The following is a 19,515-nucleotide window of genomic DNA, read 5'->3' on the forward strand; positions in this document are numbered from 1 at the left end:
AGACTTTGGCTTGTTCAACATTATATTTCCAGTCCCAGAACAGCTCCTGACTCATAATGTATACTCAATAATTATTGAGATATAATTCATATACCACACAATTCACCTATTTAAAGTGTAAAATCCAATGTTGGTTGTTTGTTTTTTGAGACAGGGTCTTCCTCTCTCATCCAGGCTGACATCACTGCAGTCACTGCAGCTTTAACTTACTGGGCTAGAGAGTAGCTGGGACAGCAAGTGCACGTCACCACACCTGGCTAGTTAAAAAAAAAATTGTGGAGATGGGGTCCCACTATGTTGCCCAGGCTGGTCTTGAACTCCTGGGCTCAAGCAATCCTCCCAGTGCCTCCACCTCCCAAAGTGTTGGGATTACAGGTGCAAGCCACCATACCCAGCCCAATTCATTGTTTTTTGACACACAGTCATGTGCCACATAATAAAGTTTCAGCCAACATTAGACTGCATATAAGACGGTGGTCCCGTAAGTTTATAATGGAGCAGAAAAATCCCTATTGCCTAGGGACATAGCCATTGTAACGTTGTAGTAACGTATTACCTTTTCTATGTTTAGATGTGTGTAGAGACAAAAATACCACTGTGTTATAATTGCCTTCATTATTCAGTATAGTAACGTGCTATGCAGGTTTGTTGCCTAGGTATGTAGTTGGCTACACTAAATTTGGATAAGTACACAACTTTTTGTTGTTTCACACAAGAACAAAATCACCTACTGATGCATTTCTCAGAATATACTGCTGTCATTAAACTATGCATGTCTGTATTTACAGAGTTGTCCAAACATCATCACAATTTTAGAACATTTTCATCACCCCAGAAAGAAACCCATACCTGTCAGTGCCACTCTCTATTTCCCCTTAAGCCACCCTACCACCCCCGACCCTTGGCTTAGGCAATTATGAGTCCACTTTCTGTCTCTATAGATTTGTCTATTCTGGACACTTCATATACATGAAATTACACAATATATGGTCTTTTTGAAATTAAATTTTGATGAATGAACAAATTACTAAATCCAGTTCTTTGCCACACCCTCTAGATATAAATAGTTCTTCAGAAAGTTTCCTTTCATGAGTTTTGAGCAATCTAACATTCAATCTGCAAGACAGAGAATTGGTCTGACCAAATTACAACAAAAATCTCACTTATTTATGGTGTGCTTTTGTTTATTTTTTAATTGTGACATTTTGACAGACGTTGAACATCAGCTTTCCTTTGCCCTAGAAACAGAAAAAAAAAGAAAGAATTGACAGAATAAACACATAAAATGAAATTCTGAAGGGGCTATTTATTTACTTATGAGAACCAACTGTTTTCAAACATTCTGCATTGGAAATGATTTAATTCTAATCTAAGCAAAGGCCAGCAAGCCTGGTACTCTAATATGTTGATTACAAATCATTCTCTATTCTTTAAAGCAGAACCTTGATTGGGCAACTTTGGTAGATGTAATTCCACGCATCCAAGGACTTGAAAGTAATAAAATGGCCTTTTATTATTTACAATAATTTCATAATTGACTTCACCAACGAGACTGACTCTCCCTTTCAATTATTTTAAATCAGTGAGATTCTACCACATAAATACCCTCTTCTCCAACAATCATTGTTAAACCATTTGTCATATTTGATTCACATAAAGGCAAATGATATTAAGTGTATAAGTTAAACCACGAACTAAGTTCTTAGAATTGGAATGGAACTTTAGGGCATTGAGCATGATCTTTTACCCAAAGCTGAAATCCCTGCCATAGCTTCCTTAGCTTGAAATATCCCAGTGACAGGAAGAACATCATTACTTGAGACAGCCTCCACCATCATTCTCAACTTTGATGTTCAAATATTCATCCTTCTAATAAACTCCTCAAGTATCCTAAAGATTTTTTCCACATGTACATCACTTTCTCCCTATCCTGACCTTCTTTTAGTCCAACTTCTGCCCTCTTGGGTAAAGAAGAGGATACAGGATACCTGTTTATTCCTGTTCGGGGCAAGTGAGTCCCTCAAATATCTGAAGACCCCTTGCTTGCCTAGAAATTCTTCCCTGGGCTAAACAGCCCCAGGCCATCTTACAACTTGGTTTTCAGACTCCATCTCCAAAATACTGCCACCCCAGGTACCACCTTTCTGATCATCCACCAATCCGCTGCTATCCTTTAGTACAAATCTGCAAAATGGGCATTTAACTAAGAACTTTTCTAATGTGTTTCCAATAAAAAAGAGACCATATATGGCTAAAATTAATTGTTAAAATAACTTCTTAGATGCAAACACAATATATATAATGATGTTGAGAGTATATAAATGAAAACTTCCAGGTGGGTGCAGTGGCTCACGCCTGTAATCCCAACACTTTGGGAGGCCAAAGCGGACAGATCACTTAAGTCCAGGAGTTCAAGACCACCCTGGCCAACATGATGAAACGCTGTCTCTACTAAAAATACAAAAATTACATGCCTGTAATCCCAACTACATAAGAACCACTTGAACTCGGGAGGCAGAGGTTGCAGTGAGTCAAGATCGCACCACTGCACCCCAGCCTGGGCAACAGAGTGAGACTCTGAAGAAAGAAAGGAAGGAAGGAAGGAAGGAAGGAAGGAAGGAAGGAAGGAAGGAAGGAAGGAAGGAAGGAAGGAAGGAAGGAAGGAAGAAAGAAAGAGAGAGAGAGAGAGAGAGAGAGAGAGAGGGAGGGAGGGAGGGAGGGAGGGAGGGAGGGAGGGAGGGAGGAAGGAAGGAAGGAAGGAAGGAAGGAAGGAAGGAAGGAAGGAAGGGGAGAGAGAGAGAGAAAATGGGAGGGAGGGAGGGAGATAGAGGAAGGAAGGAAGGAAATTTCCCAACTTAGGACATCTATAGGCTTTTCACATTCATTTATCATCAAGGACTGCTTCGAGTTAAAATGAACAGATCCCATTTAAACAAAAGACAATGTGTTCATTAAAGATAGGAAATGCATCAGATGCTCTGACCCGCATCTCCTATCTTTTGCTTTTGTTATTGTTTTTGAGACAGATTCTTGCTGTGTTACCCAGGCTGGAGTACAACGGCATGATCACAGTTCACTGGATCCTCCTGTTTCAACCTCCCAAGTAGCTGGGACTACAGGCACATATCAACACTACTGGTCTTTTTTTTTTTTTTTTTTTTTTTTTTTTTGTAGAGATGGAGATCTCGTTATATTGCCCAGGCTAGTTCAAACTCCTGGGCTCAAGCAATCTTCCTCCTTCACAAAGCACTGGGATTACAGGCCTGAGCCACCATGCCTGGCCCTGCATCTTCTATCTTTAGACACATGTAATTTCAGCTAAGGTTATTATCAGTTGAACCAGGAGATCCAGAGTTATTTTGGCAGCTGTGAAAACAAAAGCAGTAATACTAAGCTTCTTTTACCCATTTAATTTGGAGCTTTTTCAAGGAGAAAAAGTAAATTTCTGTGTGCTTCCCATTTAAAGACACCATGCAGAGAATGTTTTGTGTTTTCACAAGTCTTTCCAGTGGTTAAGGAGTGCTGTAATATAAGGGGTAGAACTGACAGCCTATTTCTGTCAGAGACACTATCTTAATGGGTATATTGCTATTCAAGGTCTGATCTGTGCTTGCAAACACAATAACCACTTCACTGAGAAATGAGCCAGCTGTGGGGGATTGGACCCTACCAACTGTGGCCACTACTTCATTTCCAGCCAGGGAGATATCTCTGACCCAAGAGTGGAACAAGCAAGAGGCATCACGCAGTTCTCTTAGAATAGGCAACACCATGCAGAACAGAAAGCAACATTGAAAGTTAGTCCAGGCTTGGCCAGGCGCATTGGCTCATGCTTGTAATCCCAGAACTTTGGGAGGCTGAGGTGGGAGGATGACCTAAGTTTAAGACCTGCCTGACTAATATAGCGGAACCCTGTCTCTACTAAAAACAATTAAAAAAAAAAAAAAAAAAAAAAGGTCCAGGCAGTGTTTAAATCACAGCTCCATCATTTTCTTTTTTGTTTTGTCTGTTTGTGTCTTGCATCTTTTCCTGGCTCTTGATTTTTTAGTATGGTTTATGCTTTTTTTATTTTTAAAAGTTTACTTTTTTAAAATTGGCAGGTAGCATTGTGTCCAACATGCTGTTTTGAAGTACATACACATTATAGAATGGTTAAATTTAGGTAATTAACAAATACATTACCTCACCTAGTCATCATTTTTGTGATGACAGCAAATAGCATCCACTCTCTTTACATTTACCAAGAATACAATATTTCACCAACTGTAGTTGTCTTGCTGTACAATAGATCTCTTGAAATTTATTCCTCTTATCTAACCATAATTATGTATCCTTTGACCAACATCTTCCCATTTCCCCCACTCCTAATCATCCCTGTCTATGGCAACCACCATTCTCTTCCCTACTTCTGTGTGATCAACTCTGTAAATATTTCACATGTAAGTGAGAACATGCAGTATTTGTCTTTCTGTGCCCAGCTTATTTCACTTAAGATAATATCCTTCTGGTTCATTGTTGCAAATGGCAGGATTTCATTCTTTTTATGACTGAATAGTATCCCATTGTGTATATACACCACGTTTTCTTATCCATTCATCCGTTGATGGACACTTAGGTTGATTCCACATCTTGGCTATTGTGAACAGTGCTGCAATTAACACAAGAGTGCAGATATCTCTGACATATTGATTTCAATTCCTTTGGATATATATCCAGTAGTGGAGTTACTGGATCATATGGTAGTGCTATTTAAAATTTTTTGAGGAACCTCCATACTGTTTTTCATAAGGGCTGCACTAATTTACATTCCCGCCAATAGTATATAAGAGTTCCCTTTTCTCCATGTTCTCCCCAGCACTTGTTCTGTTTTGTCTTTTCTATACTGTTCATTCTAACTGGGTGAAATGGTATCTCATTGGGATTTTATTTTGCATTTCCTTGACAATTAGTGATGTTGAGCATATTTTCATATACCTGCTGGCCATTGTATGTCTTCTTTTGGGAAATGTTTATTCAGGTCTTTTGCCTATTTTTTAATCAGGTTATTTGGTCTTTTGCTGTTGTTTGCACTCCTTATATATTTTGAATGCTAACTCTTTATGAAATGTATAGTTTGCAAATATTTTATCCCACTCTGTAGGTTGTCTCTTTTATCTATTGTTTCTTTTGCTATGCAGAAGCTTTTTAGTTTGATGTAATCCCATTTGTCTACTTTCACATTTGTTATCTGTACTTTTGAGGTCTTATCCAAAAAATCCTTTCCCAGACCAATGTCATGAAATGTTTCTCCTATGTTGTCTTCATAGCTTCAGGTCTTATGTTTAAGTCTTTCATATATTTTGAGTTAATTTTGTATATGGTAAGAGAGGAAGGTCTAATTTTTTTTTTATTCTCCATGTGGATATCCAGTCTTCCCAATACCATTTATTGAAGAGGTTTCCTTTCCCAATTATGTACTTGGCATTTCAATAATGAGTTGGCTTTAAATGCATGGATTTAGTTCTGGGCTCTCTTTTCTGTTCCTTTGGTCTATGTGTCTGTTTTTATACCACTACCATGCTGTTTTGGTTACTATGGTTTTGCAGTATACTTTGAAATCAGGTAGTGTGACACCTCCAGCTTTGCTCTTTTTACTCAAGATTATTTTCGCTATTTGGGGTCTTTTGTGATTCCATATGAATTTTAGAATTTTTTTTCTATTTCTGTTAAGCATTTCATCGCTATTTTCAAAGAGATTGCATTAAATCTTCAGCTCTACCATATTCTGATGGGTGACTGAGGAAATTACTTAACTTCTCTCTTTTTCTAAATTTTATTTTACTTTAAGTTCCAGGATACATGTGCAGAACATGCAGGTTCTTTACACAGATAAATGTGTGCCATGGTGGTTTGCTGCACCTATTACCCCATCACCTAGGTATTAAGCCCTATATATGCATTAGTTATTTGTCCTGACTCTCTCCCTCCCCTGATCCCCCAAGGGGCCCTAGTGTGTGTTGTTCCCCTCCCTGTGTCCATGTGTTCTCATTGTTCTTAACCTCTCTTAGTCTGTTTCTTCATCTAAAAATGGGGCTTTTAATACCTACCTCAGAAGGTTGTTATGAAAGTTAAGTAAGATACTATACATAAAACTTCTCAACAGGACCAAGCACATTACTTAGTGAATGCAGAATTAGAACACATAGTATGAGATATGTTTAACGGCTCTTTCTTTTGGGCTATGGAAGCCTAATAAATTTCTTCTTTTTACTCTACAAAACTGGAACTGGACAGTGAAAATGGCCTACCCTCTTTTCTGAACAACAATAAAGATATGGTGATAGTTCCCATGTCCGAATTTTTTATTTCCAGGTTCTGTGCAGACCAATATCCTTTTTTGGAACTTATCTTTGTAGTACTACCCATCTTTACATCAACAATAGTTCAGATCCTTGACTTTACAGATGATTTTTCTTTCTTATAATCAACAGGAAGATGCTTAAACCCATTGGCAAACCATACCCTATGTCTTAGGTTGAATTGCTTCTGACATTTTTCTATATATTTTTATACAGTTCTGTCACAAAAGGTGACACTTTTTCCTTGGATTCTTGGATTATCTTGTTCTCTCAGTAAACTTGTTTGTTGAGGGTTCCTCTAACTGCAAACTGATAGCCACCAAAATTTCTCCATCAATTAAAAACAACCAACAAATGTAGACTTTTCAGTTTTATCATTCAACATAAATGCATTGAATACCTTCATGTTTATGAAGTAGGCACAGAAGAACAATTTATAGTCTATGCTTTTAAGAAGTTTACTATCTAGACTCTAGATACTAGAGTAGATACTATCTAGACTCTAGATTCTAGAGGATGTGGGTATATAAATAGCTACAACTTAAGGCAGAATGTATTACTCACTTTATATGAGATATGCAGAAACAGCAGAGAAGAAAGAAATTATTTCTGATTTGGCTTTTAAATAAAGCAAAGTTTCCTGGAGAGAGGACATTTGCATCTTGAAGGATGGATAACATTTTGATGGAGAAAAAGGAGAGCTGGGCATTACACAGGGAATGTCGTGAAAATGAAAAGAACTTGTTTGAGGAACAAGCAGTTAAGCTGGGGTATGATATGGGGGCGGGGGAAGCAACATCATTTGAAGATAGAATGAAACAGAAAGAAGAAATCAGAGCATGGAAATAAAGATCATGCCAAGAAGTTTGAGATTTGTTGTGTAGGCAATGTGGCATGTTTAGAAGGCTTTGAGCCAAGAATTGGCAAGATTGCATCTACGCTTTTAAAATAAATTATGCAATCAATAGCTTATTTGATAGTTTAAAAGAGAAAAGACTAAAACCTAGGCATACTACTATTTTCATTAACTCATTCATTTATTTATCATACATGTATTGAGGCCCTATTAGGTGTCAGGTAGCAGGGTCACGTACAGTGTTTAATAAGGCAGACACAGTCCCTGCACACGTGCCTACGTACAAATCAGATGAAAAATAATTAGGCTCTGAACAGGAGGAGTGTGTGATTAAAAAGGGGTTCATTTTCCCTGTCTTCCCAGAGCCGTGGCTCAGAGGAGCTTAAATGAGCTCTGAGTCACATCCTATCACATACATTTAATATTTTTTTCTAACCAACAACTTAAGATCAATGATTTTTGCTATGATTTAGCCTATAAAAGCCGAGATTGGTCTGAACTTCCTCTGAATTTTATTCCCAGAATTAGGTACATATACTTTCTCACATTCAAAAAGATATACCGTATACATATTGAATTAGGAATTCTGATATGTAAGAATACATACTTCCAGATAAAGGCTGGATCATTAAAACTAGAAGCAACCTTCCAGAACAGATTGGAAACTCTAGTCATCAGATTAACTTAGCCCCTTGGCATTTTATTTGGCCTACAATATTGGGTTCTGGTTGTTTTTGTTTTATTTGAATTTGAACATCTTCAGGCAAGGCATTTATTCTCCAGTTCCTCATAGGCGCCAACATTCCTATTGTCTGACACCAGACAATCCATTCACTCCTATCACCTATCTGACCCCCAGAGGCATTTGTGTTTGTCACCAGATTCTTTCCCAACTCCTTTCTTGGCCATGAATCCCACAGTTGAGAAAACTAAGAGCCGGAGAGATCCCAAGCCTCCTCATGTCACAGTGTTAGTTTATGAGAGAGACAAGACTTCCAAACCATCCCACCTCCTGACAGGACAGCAGAGGCTGGGCTGAGCCAGCTGACAGAACATTCCTGAGGGATTACCTTACATCCTAGCAACCACAGGAGTCGGCACATCAATCGGTCCTGCTCCGGAATGGCCAGTAATTCAAGACCCGGCCACAGACGAGCCACAGGTGGTTCCTCTCAGGAACAGTATTTCCTTGTATGGGGAGCCTGTTCTCTCTGGGGACGCTTGGTCAGATGGGACAGTGGCAGCTTTGTCCTTTCATTAGAATTTCCTCCTGTTGTGCATTTACACAAGGGGAACTGACTGTGCAGTAGGATGACTAAAGAAAGATGCTAAAGTTGGAACTGGGGACAATCCAAGTTGGCGGCCACTGAATCACGAGGAGATTCTATACTGCCTTTTGTTCTTCCCTCCAGCTTGAGTGACTCAGTTGTTGAAATTTTGTGGCAAGACACCTGGAAGCCATTTGTCTTTTTTATTAAGGATTCATTCATGGGGTAAAAACGTAATAATGTTCATTTACCATCACTCCATTACCCAGAGCACCAGATTGCTGCAAATTCAATGTGGTGCTGATTCAGTCATCGCATCACTGAGGCAACATTCCTCTGTGAAAGCTATTTATGTCCCGGCACCATTTGAAAGGCCCTTTAGATCCTTTTTGAAACATTCAAGTCCCAGAGAGGCAGCCTGATCTGCAGAGCACTGCACAGGATGTGGGTCTGAAAAGAGCCGCTTCAGAGAGCTGGCCAGCCAATTTGGGGTCAGGCCTTCAGGCTCAAGTGTGCGTCCCTCTTTTATCCTCAAATGTGCTTCTGGACACATCTTTTCAGATTCAGAGAGTTATGGCCAACCTCAGCTCTATAACCACTCCCTGCGCACTGCAGGCAGGAAGAATTTGGAGGGACATGTCAGTAGCTGAACATGTGATAACAGTGGCTTCAGACTCACCCATAGCCTGGCATGAGAACTCAATCATCCTGCACAGCTTCTCTGAGCCCCCAGTTTCTCCAACCCAACATGAGGATATTTACCCCACATTGAAACGAAGCAAGTAAATTACAAAAAGAGGGTAATGGTGGGTAGTTGGACACCTAGCAGAAGCCGGTAGAGGGACAACACCGGAAGCCAATTTATATAATGAAAAAGTCTTCAGCATTGCTTACCCCCACCTCTCTTTCTGAGGGACAGAGGTCTCAGCTAAAAGAATGACCACAAGGAAGAAAATAAAGCAACCACTTAGAAGTGAGAACATGCAGTATTTGGTTTTCTGTTCCTGTGTTATTTTGCTAAAGATAATGGCCTCCAGCTCCATCCAAGTCCCTGCAAAGAACCTGATCTCATTCTTTTTATGGCTGCATATATTCCATAGTATATATGTACCATATTTTCTTTATTTAGTCTGTTGTTGATGAACATTGAGGTTGATTCTGTGTCTTTGCTATTGTGAATGGCACTACAATGAACATTTGTGTGCATGTGTCTTTATAATAGAATGACTTATATTCCTTTGGGTTCATGTTCTCACCTGTAAGTGGAAGCTAAATGATGAGAACGCATGGAAACATAGAGGGAAACAACATACACTGGGGCCTACCAGAGGGTGGAGGGTGGGAGGAAGGACAGGATCAGGAAAAATAACTAATGGGTACTAGGCTTAATACCTGGGTGATGAAATAATCTACAATGATGAAGATGAAATAATCTACACCCCCATGACACAAGTTTACCTATGTAACAAACCTGCACAAGTACCCCTGCACTTCAAAGTTAAAAAAAAAAAACAAAAAACAGAAAGCAAACATTGTCCTTGCCTCCTCCCTCCTTCCCAAGCACCCCAGGTGAAATTAGCTGATAAGATGCTTGTGAAGAACTTTGAGCTCCTGGGAGATCAATGATATATGAATAGAAAGTGTTATTATTCTGCAAAACACTGGAGAATGGCTTCCCCGGAAGTCATCGTGTATCAGCAGAAAATAAATGAAATAATTTGCTTTCCTCTGATCTCTGACTAAAAGCTTCTAAGTCATTTAAGGAGGATTTAATCCACTAGTGGACTGTCCCCATTTGAGGACTGCAGGGCTAAAGTTAGTACTGACCTGAACACGACAACCACAAGGGGGAATGGGCCGGAGTTCCTCTCCGCTGCTGCAAGCTGGTTGCCTGCCAGTTTGCATTTTCTTCCCCAGAGTTGGGGAGACACAGTCCACCAGGGTTTCTTCTTTGAAATGCCTTCAAGCTAGGACAGGCTTGGGAAAAACTCCCCGCCCCAATTTCCAAAGTTTTTTTTTAAGGGGCCTATTCTTACCGATTTGCGGGTGGAGGGCGATTGGGAGGGGGCATGCGTTCAGCTGTTAGTCATAACTCCAGTTACAGTGTGCCCTCATGTAAGCAGAATCAATTTTAAGGCTCCAGGGAAGAGTCTTGCCAGGTGCTAGGAAAGAAAGTTTGAGGCTGGCAGGCTCACTCTTTACCCATAAAATGGTTCCATAAAAGTGGCTTCCAATTCCAGCCTCTGTATCAGTCCATTTGCAAATGCTACAACTGCACGGTCCAGAGGGAAAGGAGCAAGAGAAGGAGTGAACACATGGCATGAGGATTGATGGAAAGAACCTGGGGTGCTTCCCTCGGAGAAGGGGTAGCTCAGGGAGATGCACAAGTGCTTCTAAATGTGTGAATGTGTGTTCTTGTAGTTTGGCTTTTAGGATAACAAATAGAAACCCACTTGAGCTAGCTCAAGCAAAGCAAGATTGTTGCAGGGCTTCTTGTGGCACAATGAAAGGACTCCCAGGGAAATTCAAAAGATGGAGCCATAATAGGCTTGGGAATCCCAGAGAAATGAGTGGGAGACTGGATCTGAATTGAAGGTGCTGTAGACACTCAAGTAGCAGAAGCACTAATACCTTTATTATAGATAAGTCACTTTAAATATGACTCATCTACAGGCCACCCATCCACTTTTTCCTGTTCCTTAACAACTAGCAAATTATTTCCAAGTTGCTTCATTTAAATACCACGGAGTGAGAGTCCACCTGAGTGACAGATTGCAGAATAGCCATAGACTATCATTGATCAGGGATCTATCTACCTGTCATCAATCAGCTGTAACAAGAGGGTTGGACTAAGCGCTATGAAAAATATTGCTCCCACCCTGGCAACCTGAACTGTAAGCTGGGCAGCAAGCAGCAACTTCTCAAATGAGAAGGGCACAGGAGAATGGGCAGACTGGCATGGAGATAAAGAGCATAGATCCTGGAGTCACACCATCTGGTCTGAATTCCTGCACACCACTTCTTCACTGGATAAAGACAGTCACTTGGCTTCTCTGTGTTTCAGTTTACTCATCTGTAAGACAGGAAAAATAAAGTTATTGAAAGGATTAATTAGACAATCCACAAAAAGCACTTAAAATGATGTCCAGTAGAGTAGTGTTCAATAAACGTTTGCTATTATTATTCTCTCCAATACAGTGCTTCTCCAAATTTTGTGTGAATATGAATTACGTAGGGAGTTTGTTAAAATGCAGATTCTGATTCTGTAGGTACAGGATGAGACCTGAGATTCTGCATGTCTAACCAGCCTCCAAGTGATATCAATATTTCTGGTCCATGGCCCACACTTTGAATAGCCAGGATCTAGTACATAGGACATGGGACAGAGGGAAGAGACTGTCTCTAGGGAAAAGAACTAGAAAAACATGACAGAAGTGTGTATGCATATTACAAATTTTCTATCAATTCAAATGGTTTTTAAATGGAAATATATGGGCTGTTTCATAAGATAGTGCATTCCCTCTCTCAGGCAGGGCTGACTCCTCCATTAGACATAGGAGGCAAGTGTCTGGGGCCCATGATGCTTCTAGGGGCCCATAAAAATGTTTTACTTTTAATTTTTTTAAACCAAAGGAAACACAAATATAATAATGAATAAGTAATCATAAAGCCAGCCTGGATTACAGGTGATTTTATGCCAATGCTGTCATAAAATATAATTTTAGATACTTTTTTTTTTTTTTTTGAGACAGAGTCTCACTCTGTAGACCATGTTGGAGTGCAGTGGCGCAATCTCAGTACACTGCAAGCTCCGCCTCCCGGGTTCAAGCAATTCTCCTGCCCTCAGCCTCCCAAGTAGCTGGAATTACAGGTGGTAGAGACCGGGTTTCACTGTGTTAGCCAGGATGGTCTCGATCTCCTGACCTTGTGATCCGCTCATCTCGGCCTATGGAGCAAAAGCAGAAGTGCCAGGGGTCCAAGAAAGTCATAATGTGACCCTAACTGGATGCGATCACGGGGATAAAGAATGAAGATGGAAAACTCTAAGATTCCTTGCAGCTTTGAGTCAATGTTTCTTTAAGATTCTATGACAATGCTCTGCTATCTATATCCCCTAACTATAAACTCACACCTGCAAGCACTCACTTTCTGCTTGTCTCACATCCTCATACATAGACTAACATTGCTTATCACTGGCCATAAATCAGCAGTTTACAAACCACCCCTAGAATGTATAATCTACCTCTGCCTTCTCCCTGTTTGCTTCCCAAATAGAGAAGTTATTATTGGCAGGGCACAGTGGCTCAGGCCTGTAGTCCCAGCACTTTGGGAGGCCAAGGACGGTGGACTGCTTCAGTCCAGGAGTTCAGGACCAGCCTGGGCAACATTGCAAAAATTTTTGTACAAAAAGCACGAAAAGTAGCCAGATGTGGTTGCACGCACCTGTAGTCCTAGGAGGCTGAGGTAGGAGGATCGCTTAAGCCTGGGAGGTCAAGGCTACAGTGAACTGTGATCACACCACTGCACTCCAGCCTGAGTGACAGAGTGAGACTCTGCCTCATTTAAAAAGAAAGAAAGAAAGAAAGAAAGAAAGAAAGAAAGAAAGAAAGAAAGAAAGAAAGAAAGAAGAGAGAGAGAGAGAGAGAGAGAGAGAGAGAAAGAAAGAAAGAAAGAAAGAAAGAAAGAAAGAAAGAAAGAAAGAAAATTATTGTTTTTATTCTTACAAAATACATTTGATTCCAGATATTGCAAGCATTTTGCAGACATTTCCTCATTAATATATACATCTCCTTATTGAAGGAAGTGGAATTTTTGTTTTATTTTTATTTTTAGGGTCGGAAATAAAGCCAAGAAAAGATTAAATGAGAGCTGTGCTTTAAAACTCAGTGGGAGAGGCCAGGCACGGTGGCTCACACCTGTAATCCCAGTACTCTGGGAGGCTGAGGTGGGCAGATTACCTGAGGTCAGGAGTTCGAGACCAGCCTGGCCAACATGGTGAAACCTGGTCTCTACTAAAAATATAAAAATTAGCCGAGCGTGGTGGCAGACATCTGTAATCCCAGCTACTCGGGAGGCTGAGGCAGGAGAATTGCTTGAACCTGGGAGACAGAGGTTGCAGTGAGCTGAGATGGCACCACAGCACTCCAGCCTGAGCAACAAAGTGAGACTTTATCTCAAAAAAAAAAAAAAAAAAAAAAAAAAACCCGGCAGGAGAGAAAAACATACCTAAGTCTATGGCTATGATGATTCTTATTATAGTTATCAGTGGAAAACATACATCCAGAACTCATAAATAACAAAGGCAGTGATTCTTAATTGGTACAAACTGGAACTCCTTAGGTAGCATTGAACAGATGCCTGGGCCCCACCCCAAACCTTCCCTCCAGAATACTCAGAGAACAGAGCCCCAGCACTGTGTTTTGAAAAAACTCCCACCATTATGAGGGCTTAAAACCACTGTGTCATGGCGTGGAGAAGGATATTGCAGAAGCCCAGGAAGGAGAAAGTTCCAAGGAGGGAATGGTTTGGTGTCTGAGGCTGCAGAGAGATGGAGTAATGTAGAGATGGGAAAAGGTCCTTCGAACCTGGGGGAACATGGGTGACTTTCGTGAGAATAGTCACCTTGGGTCATGAGGGTAAAAACCATACTACAAAGATTGCTTACCCTTATACACAGTTAGATATTTGAGGGATCATAAAATGGAGACACGAATGGAAGATTAAAAAGTAGGTAGGGAATATAGACTTAAACAGGGGTACATGTGGACACACAGAGTGGAATAACAGACATGGAGACTCCAAAAGATGAGAAGGCTGGGAGGAGGGTGAGAAGTAAAAAATTACATATTGTGTACAATGTAAACTATTCAGGGTATGGGTACACTAAAAGGCCAGATTTTACCACTATGCAATATACCATGTAACAAAGCTGCACTTGTACCCTTTATTTATAAAAATACATTTTTTTAAATAGGGGTTTTGATCTGGGGTCCTCAGATTCCTCCTACACACCACCCTCCATTCCCCTCCAAGGGACCGAGGGATAGAAGTCAGGGAATTGGCCGGGCATGGTGGCTCATGCCTGTAATCCCAACACTTTAGGAGGCCGAGGTGGGCAGATCACAAGGCCAGGAGTTCGAGACCATCCTGGCCAACATGGTGAAACTTTATCTCTACTAAAAATACAAAAATTAGCTAGATGTGGTGGTGCATGCCTGCAATCCCAGCTACTCAGGAGGCTGAGGCAGGAGAATCGCTTGAACCAGGGAGTCGGAGGTTGCAGTGAGCCGAGATCACGCCACTGAACTCCAGCCTGGTGACAGAGCGAGACTCTATCTCAAAAAAAAACAAAAAGAAGTCAGGGAATCTATGAACTCAGATGGGAAAAAAATCACATCTTGATTTCACTGACCTCTAACTGAAAATGTGCCTTTCCTTCAATTATGACTGTAGGCTTCACACTTCAGTAGTGGTAATAGTACCTGCGACTTTGTTACCTATAATAATCACAGGTATTTTAGCATCACAATACAGTTAATATTGCAAAATATTGTTTATAATTATTATTACTTTGAAATTATGGGAGTAATTAGAACCACTTCAAGACCTGGTTATTTAACGCATTAATAGAAATCACCCAGCTGGGTGCAGTCGCTCACACCTATAGTCCCAGCAGTCTGGGAGGCCAAGGCAGGTGGATCACTTGAGGTCAGGAGTTTGAGACTAGCCTGGCCAACACAGTGAAACCCTATCTCTACTAAAAGTACAAAAATCAACTGGGCATGGTGGCATGCGCCTGTAGTCCCAGCTACTGGGGAGGCTGAGGCAGAAGAATCACTTGAACCCAGGAGGCAGAGGTTGCAGTGAGCTGAGATCGCACCACTGCACTCCAGCTTGGGCCACAGAACCAGACTCTGTCTCAAATAAATAAACAAATAAATAAATAAATAGAAATAGTCACCAAAAAAAAATTAAAGACAAAACAAAACAAAACACTGTGCCAGAATGGGTGCCTAACTTAACTGACAGCAGCTGCTTCCTGGAGCTTTCTACCCTAGGCTCTCAGCCACGAACAGGTGCTATTCCATTCCTACTCTACCCAAATCATTATGTTGTATTTACCTGAGGTCAGGAGTTCAAGACCAGCCTAGCCAACATGGTGAAACCCGGTCTCCGCTCCTCTCCCTGCTCACATACTTTTGTCATTTAGAATAAAGCCACTGGACACTAGAGCAGGAAGACACCATAAAACAGTGTTCCCCCAATGCCAGGCCACAGATCAGGGCTGCTCAGGTCAGATCTTTCACGAGGCCCCAGTGAAGTGGGAAAATTAATGACAAGGTACCAAGTATGTTACAAAACTAATACATCCCATTTCAAAGAATGTTCTTTTTTAGAGATTATTACTTTCCTATTTTTTATATTAAAATATCCTTTCTTTTATGAAACAGTCCTGATGCTAGATAAAAATTTTATTTTTGTATTTTAATATCCTTACTTGGAAATATAAAGTATTATAAGTCCTGTGTCTGTTTTCCAATTTTAAAAATTATTTTTATTGCTTCGTGAAGTCCAAAATACTGAGAAGGGCTGCGTTACATGTTTGTTTTATTCACTCCTCTCCTTTTAGAAATGAATTCCCAAGAACGTGGTGTGACTTCTGTTCCAGCATGTTGGTTTAGAAAGAAAAGCTTCAGAGTCTGATTTCGAGACCTAGATTTGGCCTCTGGCTCTGCCACTTTCCACCTATGTGATCTTGTGCAAGCCACTCGATCTCCCCCAGCCTCAATTTCCTCATCCATAAAGAAAGAATCATTTCTACCTCATGAGACAATTGAAAGATTATATAAGATAATGCATATGAAAGCACTTTTCATGCTGTTAAATAAAGTCATTATTATTATGACGATCATCACCATCCTTTTTATTATTGTTACTCAGTATCGCCTGGTTAATGGCAGAACTTGGTCTAGTCTTTCAGCTTCCACATTGACTGATTCTGTCCAGTGACCTTCAAACTACTGCTTAGTGAATCCACCTTGAGTTGCTTACTTAGCTCAAGAAATGTTAACTATTTATTTACTATTCCTGCCAAAATCACATAACCTGACTCTAATTATGTAATTATGAGGAAACATCAGACAAAACCCAATTTCAGTGACTCTATAAAAAAGAATTGGCCTGATTTCTTCAAAAATGTCAAGGTCCTGAAAATCAAAGAAAGTGCAGAAAACCCAACGATATGCATAATTCTGGATTGAATCCTGGATGGAAAAAAAGCATTGGTATAAAAAAAAAAAACTTATGGAGAAAATTAGCAAAATGTGAATAAGGTCTGTAGATTAAATAGTGGTATATCAATGGTCAATATTCTGAGTGAATAGTCTTCTTAGAAAATTTATACAGAAGTTTTTTTTTTGAAACGGAGTCTCGCTCTGTCGCCCAGGCTGGAGTGCAGTGGCACGATCTCAGGTCACTGCAAGCTCCGCCTCCCGGGTTTACACCATTCTCCTGCCTCAGCCTCCCGAGTAGCTGGGACTACAGGCGCCCGCCACCACGCTCAGCTAATTTTTTGTATTTTTAGTAAAGACGGGGTTTCACCGTGTTAGCCAGAATAGTCTCAATCTCCTGACCTCGTAATCCGCCTGCCTCGGCCTCCCAAAGTGCTGGGACTACAGGCGTGAGCCACCGCGCCCAGCCTTATACAGAAGTATTCAAGGACAAAGGGACATGATTTCTAAAACTTGTCAAATAGTTCAGAAGAAAAAAATATATATATGTATATGTGTATGCATATATATGTATATAAAATACATATGTATATATTGCCTGAAGAGAGGGTGAAAATAATAAAGAAAATTTGACAAAGTGTTGAAAGTACTCATTACATGTAAAGCACTAGGTGTGATAATAACACCTGATATATGTAGGACTTTACAGTTGGCAACATCCTTTCACATGACTGCTCATTTGAGTTGATTATCACTGAATTCTCAGTGAAATACAATAAAGCTAGGTCTTATGGGAGAGTGAGGAGGAAGGGCCTCAAATTTCAGCCAGGAAGGCAAAAATTTATAAACAGGTTTTTTAAAAAAATTACTTCCCTAGAGTATTATTTGTATTTATCATTTTATGTTATAAACACAAAGGGATTTGGCCTTCTGTTAGGGGCCAGATTTTGACTAAGATATGGCTGTTTCTCTTTTTATTCTTTGAGGTTGGAGCAAAGGTTTAGTAAGTGAAAGAAGAAAGCTCTCTGCTACAGAGAGAAGACCAGGAAGAGGGATGCCATTTTTACAGTTGAATGCAACGGCTTTAATAAGAAACTGAGGAGGACTGAGCATCTCATTTGCATAAAGTGTGAATTTCTGGTAGCTCCACCCTGTCCTCCTAGTGCATATGCAGGCCCTTAGCTTGAGTTACTCCATATTGCTTTGTTCCCCTTACTGTACATGTGTTAGGGGATGTAATTTTCCATTGTGGGCATGTCTGGACAAGTCACCTGTGTAGCCTTTCTTATCTGTGTGGCTGGGAGCATGTCTTAGGCAAGTTCCCCTGTGCAAGTTCCCTTATCTATGCCTGCAGACTGTTCTTTTGTTTGAAATAATTCAACCAAGGACCCACCCTAACTGCCTGCCTGTCTGGTTTCTTCCTTTCTCCTCTCTCATTACCCACCTCAGGAGTGGAGACCCTAAATATGGCTTTTTAATCACTCTATTCACTTATTCAGAGTATATAGACTCATATTGTGAGAGGTACCTCAGTACTGACATCACCTGAGGAAACAAGAAGTTCATGTCTTCCGTCTCATACTCACTTCAGATCTGATGCTCATTCCTTGAGTTAAATGTTCAACAAAATTGCTCCCATATTTAAATCTCTCTCTCTCTGTCTACCTTAGTGAACTGGTTTGGTTCTGCTGAATTCATGTGGTTGAATTAGAGACAGATGAACACACAATGATGGAACTCAGGCAGGACAGTGTGCAGGAATTGGTTGACTGTGGCTCAACATCCATTCTCACCTATTGTTACCAAGCAATGGGCTCACTGCCCAATGCAGATAGAAAACAATACTAAGGCACCAGCTTTGGAGAAAAGAAAACACTTTATTTCAAGTCAACTGGCAAGGAGATAGGAGGCAACACTCATAACTATCTCTCCAATCTGGGAGTAGCTCCAGCTTTTACGGCCTTTCTAACTAGTCCCAGGTGATGCCAATGCAGCTCGTCTGCCAGGCTGGTGGTATTAAATTAGAAGGTCAAAGCCCTTCCTATTGTGCAAACCCGGGCAATTTTGGCTCTTTGTCACCTGTAACAACTTAAGCAATGGTTAATCAGTTTGAGCTGGTCCTACGGTTACATTTCCAGGGTGCTTTCCAATGTTGCAGAGGCTGGAAGTAAAATAAATAAATAAATAAACAAACACGCACTACATTTTCTGGAATCTAGTTAGGAGACTGGATATGACTTAGGTTCTGTCAATTAGATGCACTCATCAGAAATGTAAAAGGTGGAAGTGGGCAGAAGCTGTCTTTCCGCTGTTTGCTGTTTTCTGCTGGCAGGGAAGATTTTTGTGTATCAGTACTTAGTCTCTGCCTTTGTGAGTGTTGAGGGGTAGTTGGGCTATGAAGATCACCAGACTCCAGATTCCACTGTCCACATGGTTTGGTCCCCCAAACAGATCAGATGCTGTTTTTCTGATCTCTTGATTACAGCTATGTCTTTGTGTCCTTAAAGTCAATGGTTTCAGCCTTTGCCCTCCCTAATTGGGGTTTGGTTAGTCATTTCCCTTGTAATTCAGTTCTGTCATATTCCAGGAGCCATTCTTAGCTCTAGCCAGTCTAGAGCCTACTCCTTTTAACCCTTCCAACAATTTCCTGAGAACCTAATCTCCAGATAATTCTCCCTTCTATCTAAAATACCTAGAGTAGTTTGTTTTCTGGATTAAACTCTGGCTGGTTTTTCCATTTTCCAGATACAGACAGTAGTCAGGCTGCAAGAGGCTAAAGTGGGACAGTGCTTGAATGAGGTACTCATGCAATCGAATACAAT

The 19,515-nt window shown here is 40.5% G+C and overlaps 1 long non-coding RNA gene across 1 annotated transcript in view; it reads right to left on the reverse strand.

The window, feature by feature from the left end:
• Nucleotides 1–11,075: 11,075 nt before the first annotated feature.
• LOC135968471 (uncharacterized) overlaps nt 11,076–19,515 on the reverse strand; it is a 33,352-nt gene continuing 24,912 nt past the window's right edge. The window contains exons 4-5 of the long non-coding RNA XR_010583318.2: nt 12,906–13,015; nt 11,076–11,535 (exon numbers count right to left, since the gene is read on the reverse strand). This is a non-coding gene — a long non-coding RNA (uncharacterized lncRNA). The remainder of the gene's footprint in view (nt 11,536–12,905; nt 13,016–19,515) is intronic.

Source organism: Macaca fascicularis, chromosome 1 (genome assembly GCF_037993035.2).
Source record: "Macaca fascicularis isolate 582-1 chromosome 1, T2T-MFA8v1.1".
NCBI classification, from domain to species: domain Eukaryota; kingdom Metazoa; phylum Chordata; class Mammalia; order Primates; family Cercopithecidae; genus Macaca; species Macaca fascicularis.